This window comes from Oncorhynchus masou, chromosome 24, assembly GCF_036934945.1.
Source record: "Oncorhynchus masou masou isolate Uvic2021 chromosome 24, UVic_Omas_1.1, whole genome shotgun sequence".
NCBI lineage: Eukaryota > Metazoa > Chordata > Actinopteri > Salmoniformes > Salmonidae > Oncorhynchus > Oncorhynchus masou.
In genome coordinates, this window is record NC_088235.1 from 49469009 (window position 1) to 49488349 (window position 19341).

The 19341-nt window shown below is 38.6% G+C and overlaps 1 long non-coding RNA gene across 1 annotated transcript; it reads left to right on the plus strand.

Annotated features, from left to right (window-relative positions):
• The first annotated feature begins 41 nt into the window (after positions 1 to 41).
• On the plus strand, positions 42 to 13259 carry LOC135511624 (uncharacterized). Its single transcript, XR_010451280.1, has 3 exons — positions 42 to 310; positions 696 to 817; positions 13188 to 13259. It is a non-coding gene; the product is annotated as an uncharacterized LOC135511624 (long non-coding RNA).
• Positions 13260 to 19341: the final 6082 nt, after the last annotated feature.

The following is a 19341-nucleotide window of genomic DNA, read 5'->3' on the forward strand; positions in this document are numbered from 1 at the left end:
CAGAATGTTTGAGGTCGAAGCTGGATGAGGGCTGAAAAACAGGTAGCCTAGTTATTTAAATGAATATAAAGATAGGCCTACAACATTTCCAACGCCTTGTACTTTTGCTATCGCACCGTTCAAACGGTCGTTTTATGAAACAAACAATTTGCACCACTTATTATCGTACACATTGAGATTAGAGGTGTCGCCAAGCCATTGAGTTCCAGGTGATTTCCGAACGCTCCGCAAAATCGAGTAGAAGAGGATGTTTTTGAAATGATTAAAAAAAAAAAATGCATTTCCTCTGGGAATTCGGCCGAACTGTAAGGTATGATTTAATTTTCATCGAAAATGTTTGTTTTCTGGTGGACATTTCAGTTACTTCACGGCACGTCCACGTGGATACATTGATTCTCTGCATGACATAATTTGACTTTATCGTTACATTGTAGCCTATCGGTTTTGACAGCGCGTAATACTCCGCTGTAGTTTGCGTTTATCTTCGCCACACTGCAACCTGGGGATATTTAAAATGTTCTTTACATTAGGCCTATTGCAATAGTTGAATTGGAACCACATTTCAACGTCAATATAATTAACAACATGAATAGGTTAGTAGGCTTTGAGAAAATGCGGTTTAAATCCTCTTTCTGCCAATTTTGTTAGTATTTCCACTTATTGTTAACATTCTAAAGAAAACTGTTCTTATATAGAGAAACAAACTTGGTGATAACAAGAGGATTACTTCAACTTCAGGACAGTAGCCACTTCCTTCATCTGACAATTATCTTCTTTGGAATGTGGACCCAGTAAACATTTAACTCTGCCCTTCCAGGTAAGAGTCAATATCACACTTTTGCTAATCACTATGCTAATTCAAAATCCTACCATATTGTACCTCAAATGAATCTGTTTACACTGTTGTAATTTTCTTTATCCATGGTATTCTGCGCATGTCTCCTGTCATATGGAAAGAGGAGATACTGTATATAGACATAATATTAACATGATAACAACAATAACATGTCAGTAAGTCATTATTAAAGGTTAGCCCTTAAGACCTTCTGTAGAAGAGTAAATAATATAAAGTACAATACATGGGCAACTTGTCAATGAGGTCACATTTGCCATTTACTCAAAGACATATGAGATTTTCTGAAATGTCCATAGTATCAAAACTTGAGTCAATGCAATGGCTCATATGGTTGTTCTCCTGTCTCTCTTGACTGTTGTGTTTCGTCACTATTTTTGACTTGCACTGTTAGAGCTCAGAGCTTAAACATTTAACTGTACCCTGCAATTACATCTGCGACCCTGCGCACTTGACTATTAAACTCATCTAATATAATCTATTCAGGCAGTCTGCTGGGTCTAGCCATGATTCACAACTTAGGTCGACCTACTATGCTCTCATCCGTCAACCGAGCATCCTATGGCCAATAGTAAAATCGCTCTCTCTCCCTACTGCTCTCCAGTCACGCAGAAGACGCACCATGTTTTATGCAACGTTATAACCCTGGTGGTGTGACTCAAAACATCTCCTGGAAAAGTTACTTTACCATGAATGTTTATGTTATGCTTAGATATTTATGTAATAGTGATATAAAAAGAACCGATGGATTTATGTAATTTGTCAGTTCATTGATGGATAAATAAGAGTATTTCATTCAAGCTTTTGAATTAGTTTATATTGTGAGTTTCACTATTATAGGGTTATAAGTGTCTTGTATTTTGGTTCACATTTGTACAAGAGAGCACCTAATACACATTATCCCGATACACAATCTACCAAGACCTGTTATTCTCGATTAACACTTGACACTGTCTGCCAAGTGAAATAGATAACCCAGAAAGTGCTAAGCTGCCTGTGTCATCACCCCATATCTACTAGTGAGCTGGACATATATTGATGCTCTGGTGGATGTTTTCTCTTCCACTTCCACATATCTCCGTGTGTGTTCCCCTGGCACCTGTTTGTGAAGGCCCCATCCTGCTTCTGCGTTGGCTACGTTGTGTTTACGACCACACTACCCCACAACAGCTGACTGTCTCCACTGAGGGTCTGCCCATGTAGCATCCCCCACAACCTGTAGTATCAGGGTCTCTCTCATTGGGTGTGTCTGTGTTTGTGTGTCTGTGTATATACAGTGCCTTGCGAAAGTATTCGGCCCCCTTGAACTTTGCGACCTTTTGCCACATTTCAGGCTTCAAACATAAAGATATAAAACTGTATTTTTTTGTGAAGAATCAACAACAAGTGGGACACAATCATGAAGAGGAACGACATTTATTGGATATTTCAAACTTTTTGAACAAATCAAAAACTGAAAGTTCCACTTCATGATTGTGTCCCACTTGTTGTTGATTCTTCACAAAAAAAATACAGTTTTATATCTTTATGTTTAAAGCCTGAAATGTGGCAAAAGGTCGCAAAGTTCAAGGGGGCCGAATACTTTCGCAAGGCACTGTATGTGCATGTATTTCTCATACCCACAGTCTTTCATTGGCAGTGTGTGAAACCGTATCACATACCAGTCAGATCCAGTAATCATAGTGTCCTTGAAGACTGTCTAGTTGAGCAGATAAGATATCATTATTCGAGTCAAGAGTTTACTTGAATTTACAAGTAACCTGATATTTTTAAGGTGAGTTAGCAATGAATAACAGAGCAGTTTAATGTTGTTCTCATCTCCTTTATTGCCAGATTGTCCTGACAGTGTAATCTCATGTCTGTTGTTTTTCATTGTATTGTGGATTAGCAATGTGTTATAACATTTCTATGTCAATTTAATGTCTGACTGCAGAGAGGCCTTGGGTAGCAGGGCTCAATGGAACACCGGGTGTGGGTGTGTGTCTGTGTGCGTAGCGTACATGTATGTGTTTGTTTCACTTTCTAGGACTAGTGAACAATAAATGCCAGAGTGGCTCACAAACCACACTCTGTAATGATATGACCCAGAAGAGCTGGTTGTGATGTGGGGGTTGATGTGACTTAGACAGTAGTCTGATCTGTTTCTCCCTTTATCCACACTCTAACTATGAGGCCGATCATTACAGCTTTATTTAGCCATGCTTATTAATCGTATCTGACCATTGGGCTGTGTTTCGCAGTCCGGTGGAAGGTGTGTGTGCCACTGTTTTGAATCTTTCATTCACAATAGGTAAGCAGCTTGGTTTGAAGAAATCAACTGTGGGAGCAATTATTAGGAAATGGAAGACATACAAGACCACTGATAATCTCCCTCGATCTGGGGTTCCACGCAAGATCTCACCCCGTGGGGTCAAAATGATCACAAGAACGGTGAGCAAAATCCCAGAACCACAAGAATGGGACCTAAAGAATGACCTGCAGAGAGCTGGGACCAAAGTAACAAAGCCTACCATCAGTAACACACTGCGCCGCCAGGGACTCAAATCCTGCAGTGCCAGACGTGTCCCCTTGCTTAAGCGAGTACATGTCCATGCCTGTCTGAAGTTTGCTAGAGAGCATTTGGATGATCCAGAAGAGGATTGGGAGAATGTCATATGGTCAGATGAAACCAAAATATAACTTTTTGGTAAAAACTCAACTCTTCGTGTTTGGAGGACAAAGGATGCTGAGTTGCATCCAAAGAACACCATACCTACTGTGAAGCATGGGGGTGGAAACATCATGCTTTGGGGCTGTTTTTCTGCAAAGGGACAAGTACGACTGATCCGTGTAAAGGAAAGAATGAATGGGGCCATGTATCGTGAGATTTTGAGTGAAAACCTCCTTTCATCAGCAAGGGCATTGAAGGTGAAACGTGGCTGGGTCTTTCAGCATGACAATGATCCCAAACACACCGCCCGGGCAACAAAGGAGTGGCTTGGTGAGAAGCATTTCAAGGTCCTGGAGTGGCCTAACCAGTCTCAGATCTCAACCCCATAGAACATCTTTGGAGGGAGTTGAACGTCCGTGTTGCCCAGCAACAGCCCCAAAACGTCACTGCTGTAGAGGAGATCTGCATGGAGGAATGGGCCAAAATACCAGCAATGTTGTGTGAAAACCTTGTGAAGACTTACAGAAAACGTTTGACCTCTGTCATTGCCAACAAAGGGTATATAACAAAGTATTGAGATAAACTTTTGTTATTGACCAAATACTTATTTTCCACCATAATTTGCAAATAAATTCATTAAAAATCCTTCAATGTGATTTTCTGGCTTTTTTTTCTGAATTTGTCTGTCATAGTTGAAGTGTACCTATGATGAAAATTACAGGCCTCTTTCATCTTTTTAAGTGGGAGAACTTGCACATTTGTTGGCTGACTAAATACTTTTTTGCCCCACTGTACATTGAGTTCTATCTTTCAAGTCATTTTTAAACCAGTTACATGCAGCCTGGTTTAGGCCAATTGAGAAAAGCCTCTGAATTAGCAGTGAGTGATCAACAGTATTGAACGCATTTGACAGATCAGTGAAGAGGGCAGCACAATGTTGCCTTTTATCCATACAGTTAAACATCATTTATAACTACGGATGCAGAAGAGATAGTGCTATGAACTGGTCTAAAATACGACTGATGTACAGTATCAGTCAAAAGTTTGAACACACCAATTCAAGGGTTTTTCTTTATTTTTAATATTTTCTATATTGTAGAATAATAGTGAATACATTGAACTATGAAGTAACACACATTGATTCATGTAGTAACCAAATAAGTGTGAAACAAATCAATATATTTTATTTAATATTCTTCGTAGAAGCCACCCTTTGCCTTGATCACACCTTTCACACTCTTGGCATTCTCTAAACCAGCTTCATGAGATAGTCACTTGGAATGCATTTCAATTAACAGGTGTAGCTACTTTATCCAATTGTGGAATATCTTTACTTCTTAATGCGTTTGAGCCAATCAGTTGTGTTGTGACAAGGTCGGCGTGATATACAGAAGATAGCCCTATTTGGTAAAGACCAAGTTCATATTATGGAAAGAGCAGCTCAAATAAGCAAAGAGAAACGACAGTCCATCATTACTTTAAGACATTCCGGATTGACTGACCTCATTATACCCCATAATGACAAAGCAAAAATGTTTTTTTGTTGTTGAAATGTTTGCAAATGTATATATAAAAAAACGGATCATATTTACATAAGAATTCAAACCCTTTAATCAGTACTTTGTTGAAGCACCTTTGGCAGCGATTACAGCCTCGAGTCTTGGCTATGACTCTACAAGCTTGGCACACCTGTATTTGGGGAGTTTCTCCCATTCCTCTCTGCAGATCTTCTCAAGCTCAGGTTGGATTTGGATTGTTGCTGCACAGTTATTTTCAGGTCTCTTCAGAGATTTTAGATCAGGTTCAAGTCTGGGCTCTGGCTGGGCTACATTGAGACTTGTCCGGAAGCCACTCCTGCGTTGTCTTGGCTGTGTGCTTAGGGTCATTGTCCTGTTGGAAGGTGAACCTCAGTCCCACTCCCAGGTCGTGAGTGCTCTGTAGAAGGTTTACATGAAGGATCACTCAGTACTTTGCTCCGTTCATCTTTGCCTCGATCCTGACCAGTCTCCCAGTCCCTACCGCTGAAAAACATCCCCACGGCATGATTCTGCCACCACCATGCTTCACCGTTGGGATGGTGAAAGGTTTCCTCCAGACGTGACGCTAGGCATTCAGGCCAAAGAGTTCAATCTTGGTTTCATCAGACCAGAGAATCTTGTTTCTCATGGTCTGAGAGTCTTTCAGTGCCTTTTGGCAAACTCCAAGTGTTCTGTCATGTGCCTTTTAATGAGGAGTGACTTCTGTCTGGCCACTCTACCATAAAGGCCTGATTGGTGGAGTGCTGCAGAGATGGTTGTCCATCTGGAAGTTTCTCACATCTCCACAGAGGAACTCTAGAGCTCTGTCAGAGTGACCATCAGGTTCTTGTTCACCTCCCTGACCAAGGCCCTTCTCCTCCGATTGCTCAGTTTGGCTGGGTGGCCAGCTGTAGGAACAGTCTTTTTGGTTCCAAACTTCGTCCATTTAAAAATGATGTAGGCCAGTGTGTTCTTGGGAGACATTTTGTGGTACCCTTCCCCAGATCTGTGCCTCGATACAATCCTGTCTCGGAGATCTACGGTCAATTCCTTCGACCTCATGACTTGGTTTTTGCTCTGACATGCACTGTCAACTGTGGGACCTTATATTGACAGGTGTGCCTTTTCAAATCATGTCCAATCAATTCAATTTACCACAGGTGGACTACAATCAAGTTGTAGAAACATCTCAAGGATGATCAATGGAAACAGATTTCACCTGAGCTCAATTTTGAGTCTCATAGCAAATGGTTTGAATACTTACAGTTGAAGTCGGAAGTTTACATACACCTTAGCCAAATACATGTCAACTCAGTTTTTCACAATTCCTGACATTTAATCCGAGTAATAAATCCCTGTTTTAGGTCAGTTAGGATCACCACTTTTTTTTAAGAATGTGAAATGTTAGAATAATAGTAGAGAGAATTATGTATTTCATATTTTATTTCTTTCATCACATTCCAGTGTGTCAGAAGTTTACATACACTCGATTAGTATTTGGTAGCATTGCCTTTAAATTGGGTCAAACATTTTGGGTAGCCTTCCACAAGCTTCCCACAATTCTTAGGGTGAATTTTGTCTCATTCCTGCTGATAGACCTGGTGTAACTGAGTCAGGTTTGTAGGCCTCCTTGCTCGCACACACTTTTTCAGTTCTGCCCACACATTTTCTATAGGATTGAGGTCAGGGCTTTGTGATGGCCACTCCAATGTCTTGACTTTGTTGTCCTTAAGCCATTTTGTCTCAACTTTGGAAGTATGTTTGTGGTCATTGCCCATTTGGAAGACCCATTTGCGACCAAGCTTTAACTGATGTCTTGAGATGTTGCTTCAATATATCTACATATTCATTCCTCATGATGACTTCTATTTTGTGAAGTGCACCAGTCCCTCATGCAGCAAAGCACCCCACAACATGATGCTGCCACCCCAATGCTTCAAGGCCGGGATGGTGTTCTTTGGCTTGCAAGCTTGCCCCTTTTTCCTCCAACCATAATGATGGTAATTATGGCCAAAAGGTTCTATTTTTGTTTCATCAGAACAGAGGACATTTCTCCAAAAAGTACGATCTTTGTCCCCATGTGCAGTTGCAAACCGTAGTCTGGCTTTTTTATGGCGGTTTTGGAGTAGTGGCTTCTTCCTTGCTGAGCAGCCTTTCAGGTTATGTCGATATAGGACTAATTTTACTGTGGATGAAGATACTTTTGTACCTGTTTCCTCCAGCATCTTCACAAGATCCAAGGTCCCTTGCTGTTGTTCTGGGATTGATTTGCACTTTTTGCACCAAAGTACGTTCATCTCTAGGAGACAGAATGCGTCTCCTTCCTGAGCGGTGTGGTCCCATGGTGTTTATACTTGCGTACTATTGTTTGTCCAGATGGACGTGGTACCTTCAGGCAGTTGGAAATTGCTCCCAAGGAGGAACCATACTTCTGGAGGTCTACATATTTTTCTGAGGTCTTGGCTGATTTCTTTTGATTTTCCGAAGATGGTAAGCAAAGAGGCACTGAGTTTGAAGGTAGGCCTTGAAATACATCCACTGGTACACCTCCAATTGACTCAAATGATGTCAATTAGCCTAACAGAAGCTTCTAAAGCCATAACATCATTTTCTGGAAATTTCCAAGCTGTATAAAGGCACAGCCAACTTAGTCTATGTAAACTTCTGACCCACTGGAATTGGGATATAGTGAAATAATCTGTCTAAACAATTGTTTGAAAAATTACTTTTGTCATGCACAAAGTAGATGTCCTAAACAACTTGCCAAAACTATAGTTGGTTGACAAGACATGTGGAGTGGTTGAAAAACAAGTTTTAATGACACCAACCTAAGTGTATGTAAACTTCTGACTTCAACTGTATGTAAAAAGAAAGTAATTTCTGTTTTAACTTTATCTTCATTTAACTAGGCAAGTCAGTTAAGAACAAATTCCTATTTACAATGACAGCCTAGGATCAGTGGGTTAACTGCCTTGTTCAGCGGCAGAACGACAGATTTTTACCTTGTCAACTCAGGATTTGATCCAGCAACCTTTTGGTTACTGGCCCAATGCTCTAACCACTAGCCTACCTGCCTCCCTCATCATGAGGCATTTTGTGTAGATTGCTGATTAATTGTAAAAAAAAAATCAATTTTAGAATAAGGCTGTAACGTAACTAAATGTCACTCGTTTCAGGAAAATAGACATATGTCGCAGGTCACTGCATCACAGGAGAGCCATTTAAATGTAAACTTTATTTATCAAAATGCTTTTTTTTCATGAAAGCTAGGTCATATGCACTTCACATGAGTTCCACACGTTGGTATAGCCACAAAAGCAAGGCTTATCTCTCTGAATGACTGTGTGACAATCCTGAATTACTGTGTGACATTCAGCTCCTTGTGACTTGCCTATGATCAGGCATTGCAATGAACATTCCTAAACCACAAGGCAAGAACAAAGACTTGTGATTCCAACTGAAGTGAATACATTCCACATCAAGTCATAAATAATATGGCTATGTGTTCTAATACGCCAGAAGTACTGAGTACAGATTTAAAGCATACTTTAGAGTTGAAGTCATTATTGAATAGATAAGAGCATCTGAAGACAATAACTCAAATGGAATTACCAATGGAATTTCTTTTCTACCCTTTTATCAATGGCAAAAGGCATGTGTAACAATTGCTTAACACTAAGGGCTACTGTATGTTGAAGCTTAAACTCTATTGGACCAGTTAGGTTCTCTACTTGAGCAGTAGGGAGAAATTAACCGCACAACTGAATAATTTAGGAAAAGAATGCCGGCTTGATTCTTGAAAATAAAAATAATTACAAAAAAATGAATCACCTATATCATTTTGAAATTTGTACAATGAGCTCAATATGATTGAAATACATCAATAGTACAATAGACATACTGTAGATATCGGTCATATATCCTGTCTATAGTTTACTAGGGTGCACCCAACTCTATCTTAATCTGAGGATCTCTCAGCACGATCACTAACATTTGTTTATTTCAATTGATTGATAGCTGACCTAGCCTAAATATTAATGGCTTGTGCGTATGCTTGGTTCAGTATGAACACGCACAAAACGCAAGCAATATCTTAGCTAGCCTAATCACTAGACGCTCGTTCTCCATACGAAAACTCACCAAAATCCTGGTGTCAATCTTTCCCTCAATCCCTTCACAACACGTTTGTATAGATAAGTGAGTGTTAATGCCCAGTTCTCTCTTTTTAGTTACATTTTCTGCAACTTTTCAATGATTTTAAACTTTATCTTTCTTCAATGGAATGGCGGTAGCTCTTCAAGTTCCTTTCTAGCTCTTTTTCAGCATGTTGGCGCCAACTAGTGTATAATGTGAGGTTAGGAGAGGGACGAAGAGAATATTGAGTTTTGATTGGCTCAAAATAAACTGCTCCTCATGCGGCTTCTGACAGCTGATTTGTAATAGCTGTCAACTTAAACATATCAATAGCAATATAGTATATTATGATTGGTTTTAGGAATCTCACAAGTAACGATAAGTATTCAACATTAGTTAACCTGCGTTACACATGTGAGCATAGAGATTATATTATTTTCTATGGGTGAGAGACGAGTATTGGCCAGGGAGAGTAGAGAAGGGTTTAGTATGTATTCCTGTTGCTTCATAAACTTTATTGACCAAACTGGGAGTGATTGACCCTGATGCAGGGCAATCATCAACCTCGCTCTACCCCGCAGCCAATCAGATGCCTGAAATTAAGCAAGTTGTCAAACGCACTGCAGTCTTATAACGGTGGTTCATGTCAAGGTCATGTGAGCACTAACGCATGCACATTGCACAGGACACCACTGATTCTCTGCAACGTCCCTGAGTGTTGGGAGGATGAGAGAATGCTGTTAGGAAATGTGATTATAATCATATAGCTGTTGAAATGTGAGCCGTTTCAAATCACCTTTCCTGTATTAAAATCCTACCCTGACTCACACTGCAGCAGTGCGCTTTGGCCATTATACAGAACCACACATCACATTGGGGAGTCATTATGTTTGTTAGGGACTGTCCGTTATTTATAATGAGGGATACCTGGAGAAAATCGGACCTCTCTGAAATTAAAATGGATGGCCCACCATTCAGTAATATGTATTTTGACCTTCCATGAATGCAGTTTTAGAAACTAGTCTTTGACTAGTCTTTGTTTTGTAAGCTTTACATGGAAAAGCAGCCAGAAGTTTGTGGATTCAAAGACCACCCCAGACAAGGTATGGGGTGAAAATATATCCATTATAATACAAGCATTGCATGAGTCTACAGTATCATCTTATTTGCGGTCCGAGAAAAAATAGCCTTTTATGAATGCATTTCATACAATTCTACAGAATTTTACATCACTGTAGACAAGCACAATATTTTTTTAATACTACAACAGAGCATGACGACAAATGAGTGCATGTTGCTGCACTGGAGATGTTTTGCTTTCTATGCAGGCTATTGTTCGACTATCCTCTTTCTTAAGGTTACAGTTGATAGACATCTTTTTCCCGAATAAAAAAAAGTTAAGGTCATATAGGCCTAGCTGTTTGGAATAGTGCTAAAGTTTTCTAACAACTGTAAACATTTTTCATAACAGAACCAGTTAAGAATTAATTGTCTGATCATCAATTAATTGTTTAACACAGCAACTGCAAATCAACAGGTAGGCCTATTGTCACGATCGTTTAGAGATGGATTAGACCAAGGTGCAGCGTGGTAGGGGTACATTTTTTTTGTATTTAAATGACACCGAAAAAACAACAAAATACAAAAACGAACATAAAGCTACATGCAGTGCAGAAAGCAACTACACACAAACAAGATCCCACAACTAAAGGTGGAAAAAAAAAAGGCTAAGTATGATCCCCAATCAGAGACAACGATAAACAGCTGCCTCTGATTGAGAACCATACTAGGCCAACAAAGAAATAGAAACATAGATTTGCCCACCCAAGTCACACACTGACCTAACCAAATAGAGAATAAGAAAGGCTCTCGAAGGTCAGGGCGTGACACCTATATGCACTTGTAACTTTTTTTTTCATTCGGGAAATATCATTTTCAAATGTATTATTTATTTCTTGATTTTGTTGTTGTAAAATAGCTTTATGTTGACTGTGATTAGGGCATTGGAATATAAGAGCATCTGCTAGGTTGAATTAACTAACTAGGCATGCATAGTTCACCGCATGATTCTCAAACCAAAGACTGCCGAAACTTGTGTTTCTAAAAGGGAATTCAAAGGCACTGTAGAATGATAGTCTAGAAAGGCATTTTTGGTTATATTTAGTATTTAGTTCTAAGTGATTTTTTATTTCATTTTATACAGCCTAAATGCGAAATGTAGAGTCATGTGTGGTGGAATATTGGCTGAGAAATATAACACTTTTACTACAACTAGTGATGGAAGGACTTACATATACGTAACCGAGCCAAGCTCCTCCATGAAAAATACTATATGAAAATAGCTTTCATTGACCTTTCTTCATCATTATCTTTTCATCTCAGTTCTTTCTTGTTAACGCCCACATCTGACAGCTGTATAGGTTATAATGGTAGCAGGCCCTGGTCATATATACAGTATGTTCCATTCCTTATATACCCATTCTGTTTTAGCTCTTCAAACTGGACAGCCTGGATGCTGATAATAATGGAAATGTAATCACAGTCATGAGTTTTGCTCCAACATAATATCTCCTCTGGGACTAATTAGTCCCAAACAAAAACACACAAATATATCAAAAGCAAGGGAGCATCAATAATCAAGCACTGGGCAAACTTCCTCCTATCTGGCCAAACGATTGGGACTCCATAAACACAAAGAAGACCGGATCAAACATATCCATTCATATACATTGGAAAGAAGTAAAAGATCCAATCTGTACAAATACAAAGTAAAATCAAACTAAAAATACAATGTAAAAGCATTCGCATGTAATACATAGCCTAGGTTATCTCAGTAATGTAAAACATAAAGAAAATAAGAAAACCATTATAATATCATTCTAAATTTGACACTTAAACAAGATCCTTCCTTGCAGACACCTCTGTAACAACAGTGAAATTACAAATGAAAACACCTGTTAAAGGATTAAGGACATGATCTGTAAACACTTGTAACCGGAATTACCCTATGTCACATAAAATTTTAGGGTACACAGAATTCCGAAGTTGTAACTTAATTTATCCATTGCCAAAGGTAGAAAGGAAATACAAAATACACTCCATAGTAAGTGATTACAAGGTTATACATATTGCATAATTCCAGTTTTCAATCAAGCACATTAGATTCAGATGCTTTACTAAAAACAGAAAAACCTTGATCACCATAATCATTACAATCATATCCTCCTCCCGGAGTAAAATCCTGGAGTAAATCCAACCAGTCCCAAGCATGGGTTAAATCCTGCATTGTCCTTAACCTCTTGTCACAATCCCTTCTATTTGGTCATAGCTAAAGGAAAAAACAAACAAATTCCATCAAGTACAGTGTTATTGGGAATAAAAGTACAACAATCATCTCCAAATATCTATTCCTCCATGTAATTTTGCTAGTCGCCTGTACGTACCTGTTTTCCTAAGGCTGTTAATGTAAAGTCAGTATAGTTAATGAATCTCTGTTGATTATAATTTATCCATTCTAAGTTTTATTTAGGTGTTTGTCACACTCTTACCATAGTTTGCGTTGTTTGTTTCTATGTTTTGTTTGGTCAAGGTGTGATATGAGTGGGCATTCTATGTTGTATGTCTAGTTTGTCTGTTTCGATGTGTTTGGCCTGATATGGTTCTCAATCAGAGGCAGGTGTTAGTCGTTGTCTCTGATTGGGAACCATATTTAGGTAGCCTGTTTTGTATTGTTCCTGTTTCCAGTGTTGGTGTTTTTGTTACGGACTGTTTAATCTTAGTTAATTTTGTCGGTTTATTGTTTTTGATTGTTATAGTATTCTATTAAAATGGAGAATCATCACGATGCATTTTGGTCCTCCTCTCTTTTGCCCTACGAAGAACGTTAGTGTTATCCAAAGAAATATTGATTCAAACCCTGATTTAACCTCATCTCTTGCTTTGTATTCATCGGGAACTCCTCTCGGCTGTCCAATTGCATCTAGGTATACGTTTGGATCTGATTCATAAGCTCTCCTTCCTCTTTGCTTTACAGACTCATCCTGCTGTGATTTAATGATAGACACCTGTGGTGTCACACTAACCAAGGCACAGAGACCAGTCCACCCTTCTGGTAAAACATTCAAGAGTTTGTTCTGCCCACACATCCAGAAACTATCAGCTTTACCTCTGTCCTGATTCTTTAACATCGTTAGAGATTGTGTTACTTGAGTTATATTACCACATTTACCTTTGATTCACAATCATTCCTTTATCATCAAATCTACTAACTCCTGCAGTTTCTAACACCCAACTAGTTTAACAATTAACTATAGTGTTTCCCACATCTATCCCATTATCTCCATAGCTGTAGAAACATTCATATTTAATTTTTACAATCGTAAACCTATCATTATGAGGACCATTTTATTCAGTTCTTATTTCATATGTTGCACATTCATGTTCTCCCAACATATTTTTGTTTATTCACTCCTGCCTTTAGTGCTACCTAATGCCAACCTGCATTCTATGTTACACAAAGGCACATAATACTTTCTGTGACTACATTGAACATTTTTGCATTTAGCACATTCCTTAACTAATGCAGGTTCAGATCTGCCAAAGGAGATTTGCTACACAATATACAATTGTCCATCCTATGTTTAGCTGTTGTGTACCGAGCCCACTTATACCAGTCATTCTTTACTGCTTTTCTATTTTTTGGTCAATGTTTGATTCTGGGGAAGTTTCTTCATTGTGGCTACTCCAGTTAACAGCTTCCTCATGCTTTCACCCAGTCTTCCCCTTTTGGCCCCAGGTTCCGAGAGGTGTTCCCAAATCATGTCATTTTCCCTTTGTCTCCCATCTGCTCCATTTCAACTGATAGGCATGTGCATATCCCTAATCAACATTATATTGTCTTGAAGTAATTCAATACTGTATATGCTTTCACATCAATGCCTTCAACATGTTATTTAGAGTACAATTACCCTAACATCTATCCTTTTTCACACCATGCATTAACAGTATCTCTCTCTCTCTCAAACCCAACCCATCTGTATGTCTACAGTGAGAGAGAGAGACTCTCTCCGGTTCCGCGTCCTTTGTCATGGTGTTTTCAAGCTCACCCATTATTCAGCTGGACCTTACTACTTGTGAGAATTATGCACCCACCAAAGAGAGACATGACGATCTTTACCACTGCAGGTGCTGTAAGAAGTATACCCCCAGCCTGATGTATGTTGATGTACACTCAATCTCCAGAATTCAGCCCATGCCCTTGGTTATTTCTGGCTTCTTATGTGCTGTTTTTCACCTGAGGACATACACACTAACACATGGGTTATTGAAAAGTTTTAAAAAGTACAATAAAAGTTTGTAGAAACATGTCAAATTATGTTTAAAATCAAACCTCAGGTTGTTTTTGTCATAAATAATATTTCAACCGGACAAAAGCTTCGTCAATAGAAAAGGAGAAACAAGAAAGGCGTGCTCCCAATCACGCACTTGGCTTATGTCTGGAAATGTCCACTGTCCACTCATTGAATGTGCTGTATCTCCCTCATTGTTCAGAGAGGAAGAGGAAGCCATAGAGATTGCGAACTGGGTCCTAAGTCTTTGTATGCTGGATAGGCTTTCAATGGACAAACAGCCTTTCAAAAGAATAGTACTTCCTGGTTGGATTTTCCTCAGGTTTTCCCTGCCATATCAGTTCTGTTATACTCACAGACATTATTGGAACAGTTTTGGAAACTGTAGAGTGTTTTCTATCTAATCTACTAATTATATGCATATCCTAGCTTATGGGCCTGAGTAGCAGGCAGTTTTATTTGGGCACGCTTTTCATCCGGAAAATACTGCCCCCTACCCAAAAGAGGTTAAACTTTTACCACAGTGTTCAAAAATGCCACCACTATCACTTTTACTCTTACCGTAATATAGGTATGTGTAATGTTCAATTTACTTAGAATTGTCCCTATATTTTACATGCCTATATTTTACACAGCCAGCTGTCCTTTCTCGTCTGTGAGTTATCTCCTCTAATATTATACATAGTCTCTAGAAATAACACCCCTCTACTACCATAACCTTAATTTATGAGCCCCCTCAGATCCCCAATGTAGTCACAGTTCTTCTAACCCATAACACACAAGTCACTACTCCTAATTTTCTTCCAGTTTGATACATATTAAAACATTCTCAAATCAATTTTAGTCAATTCATACCAGTCCCTCCTCAGGAATAATAAACACACTTATGTTCCTCAAAACAAAAATAAATTGACAGATATAAATAAGTTATAATAACTGCACATTTGTAATAAATTACCACTACTCATAATGTAACTAAACCTGGGGAAAACGTCCATCTGTTACGTTCTATGCCCATGTTATGTTGGTCTCCTTCTTCTCACACCTTTTATGCATTTAATTATATCAATACAATTTAACATTCCAATGACATAATAAAACAAAATAAACAAAAACCTTTATCATTCTGTAAGTTTTGTCAACCTCCCTGTCTCAGGATTAGTTTCCAGAGCTTCCCTAGGCCTAGTAAATTAACAGTTCTATATCCAAATACTAACTAAATGGTTTTATAGATTGTCCAACCCATATTCAGAATAACAGCTCTGTGCTTACTTTAACTCAAATTTGACATTCTCAATTTAACACACAATATCCCTTTAAAAATTTACATTTATACTAAAATATAAAAACATGACTTTTAGTACCAGTAATAACTATTCTCATTACAGCCCCCCTTTGTCCCTGTTTTTCTGTCATGAGTGGCCTGGTAATGAAATGTCAGTAACCCGTTCCCCTTTAGTCTTCCTTCTCCCAGCATATATTATTCCAGCATGTCCATTTCAGATATAGTTCACAGGTCATCTGCCCTACAGACACAGTTGTCCCTCACTCCTTAGCCGGTTAGGGAGGGTTTGAGATTCAGACACACTTGTTGTGAAAATATCCCTCCCATGCATTAAAGCATTCTGACGTTACCTTCCATGATAACTCGCTTATTCTACTGGCGATCTCTCAGACGAGTTACAGATCATGTAGTTATCAACATAACCCATCACAGAAACCCACACTCCAATATCCCAATGTTGCACATTTTGTATTGAAACAAAAACAAAGAGTGAATAATTTTACGCTCAGTTGATCAGTCTTTGCGGGAAATTTTAGGATTCAGGGCATTTAACACCATTATGTTTCCTCTCCCTTTTCTTTCCCTGTCCTTAAGAAACCACTTAAATATATTTTCAAAAACATTTCCATCCTTCTGCATACCCAATTTGAAACTGAATTGAAAAGACCCCTTCCAAAATAAATCCACTAACGCATATTAATTCACGGTAAATAGTGTGTACTTGCTGGTAAACCGTAGGTCAAGAACACACAGGAACCGGCCTCACTTATCCGGAACATAATTTATAGCCTAATCCAGATAGTGATAGTCAGACGTTTTGAAAGTAAAACTAACTGTTTCCCCAGTATCGCAGTCTCCACTGACATTTCGACAAGAGAAAATGAAACCCCTTCTTCTGGAAAAGAAAGTGTACATTTCGTTAGCATTCACAATGTTACCTTTTAATCAGCAAGCCAATAGTATTGCGTGTATACCGAACATGATAATTATAATTCCACTATACTTACTCCAATCATTAAATGATTGTTTCAATCCACCACAATGTTCATAAACTAACTAAAACATTTTACAAGTTAATTTTAAATTTGGCAATCCCAAAGCTGGCACTTCTTGCGTCGAGCAATCCCGGATCCGGGATCCTATTTATAGCCTCAAGCTCATTAGCATAACGCAACGTTAACTATTCATGAAAATCGCAAATGAAATGAAATAAATATATTTGCTCTCAAGCTTAGACTTTTGTTAACAACACTGTCATCTCAGATTTTCAAAATATGCTTTTCAACCATCGCTAAACAAGCATTTGTGTAAGAGTATTGATAGCTAGCATAGCTATAAGCCTAGAATTCAGCCAGCAACATTTTCACAAAAACAAGACAACCATTCAAATAAAATAATTTACCTTTGAAGAACTTCAGATGTTTTCAATGAGGAGACTCTCAGTTAGATAGCAAATGTTCAGTTTTTCAAAAAATATTATTTGTGTAGGACAAATCGCTCCGTTTTGTTCACGTTTGGCTATGAAAAAAACCTGTATCCAGTTATAGCCTCAAGCTCATTAGCATAACATAACGTTAACTATTTATGAAAATCACAAATGAAATGAATGTGCTAGCTCTCAAGCTTAGCCTTTTCTTAACAACACTGTCATCTCAGATTTTCAAAATATGCTTTTGAACCATAGCAAAACAAGCATTTGTGTAAGAGTATTGATAGCTAGCGTAGCATTTAGCATAGCATTTAGCGGGCAACATTTGCACAAAAACCGGAAAAGGATTCAAATAAAATCATTTACCTTTGAAGAACTTCGGATGTTTTCAATGAGGAGACTCTGTTACATAGCAAATGTTCAGTTTTTCTTGAAAGAGTCTTTGTGTAGGAGAAATCGCTCCGTTTTGTACATCACATTTGGGTACCAAAAAAAAACGAAAATTCAGTCATCAAAACGGCGAACTGTTTTCCAAATTATCTCCATAATATCGACTGAAACACGGCAAACGCTGTTTAGAATCAATCCTCAAGGTGTTTTTCACATATCTCTTCATTGATATATCGTTCGTGGATGTCTACTTTCTCCTCTGAATCGCTTCGAAAAAGACGTGCAGCCGAAGATGACGCACCAATTTCGACGGAGGACACCGGGCGGACACCTGGCAAATGTAGTCTCTTATGGTCAATCTTCCAATGATATGCCTACAAATACGTCACAATGCTGCAGACACCTTGGGGAAACGATCGATCAGGCAGGCTCATTCCTTGCGCATTCACAGCCATATAAGGAGACAATGAAGAACGGAGCCTCAAAAATCCTGCTAATTTCCTGTTTGAAGTTTGGTTTCGCCTGTAGCATCAGTTCTGGGGCACTCACAGACAATATCTTTGCAGTTTTGGAAACGTCAGTGTTCTCTTTCCAAAGAGTGTTCTCTTTTCAATTATATGCATAGTCGAGCATCTTTTTGTGACAAAATATTGCGCTTAAAACGGGCACTTTTTTTTATCCAATAATGAAATAGCGCCCCCATAGATGTAAGAGGTTAACCCAATTCCTTCTTTAACTCGACAAGCATTTCCTCACACTATTGTCTTAGCAGTTTCAGAGAATGATGGTATAAAATGTCTAACAAAATTGAAACCCCCTGAAGTTTTCCTGAGCATGCGAGGAGTGTTTGGCCATGCCACAGAACGCTTAGTTTCTTCCCAATCCCAGGTTATCTGTATCTTGCCCTCAAAAATTGAAAATGCCAAATTCGTTACATTTTGCTTTGCTTGTCCCACCAACTAGTCTACCTTACACTCATTCTTCCCAAACCCGATAGCTCCCTGTTTTAGATGTGAGACTATCTCCTTACGCTTATATATTCTCTGTCTCTACTATCCCCTTGCTCGTCAGCGAGGTGAGCAGAGTCATATCTGGCCCCCATCGTAATGTGTTTTCTGATGATAGAATGCTGACATAAAAACTCTGGTAAGTTGAGCTTCTTATTCTGGTTTTATGTGATTGTTCCAATTCATAATTGCCTTCCTGAATTCTTTATTTGATTTTATTTATCCTGTTAACAGGGTAATGTTGCCCTACATTATCCAGTTTTCTCTTTCATATTCGAGCCGAATTGGTAGAATTAACATGTGCTTCTTTCAGCGACTCAATGGCTTTATTAAATTCTGCTGTCTATATTCCAGGGAGAAACAGTTCTGTTTGTCGCCATACCACAAGTTATTATTCCTTAAGCACTCCCAACAGTGTTCAGGGTATTTTAGATTTCTTCACTCCCGTCTATAATACACACCTTTTATTAACTATTTTCCAAGGTAGGGCTACCCACTTTCCCGGATAATAATTAATTAGTCATGGCACTTAATACCTCCTATGAAAGCCTATTCTATAATGTCTCCAACAGTATTACACATACCCCGTCAATTCGAGCCCTGGTTTTAACTTAAAGGGAAACTTTACCGCTAGACACTATTTGGGGTGTCTTTCCAGTCTCCCTACATAATTCTGAGTGATGAGAGGTCTTTCAGAGATAATTATGCACTATAGCTGTATTTTCTAA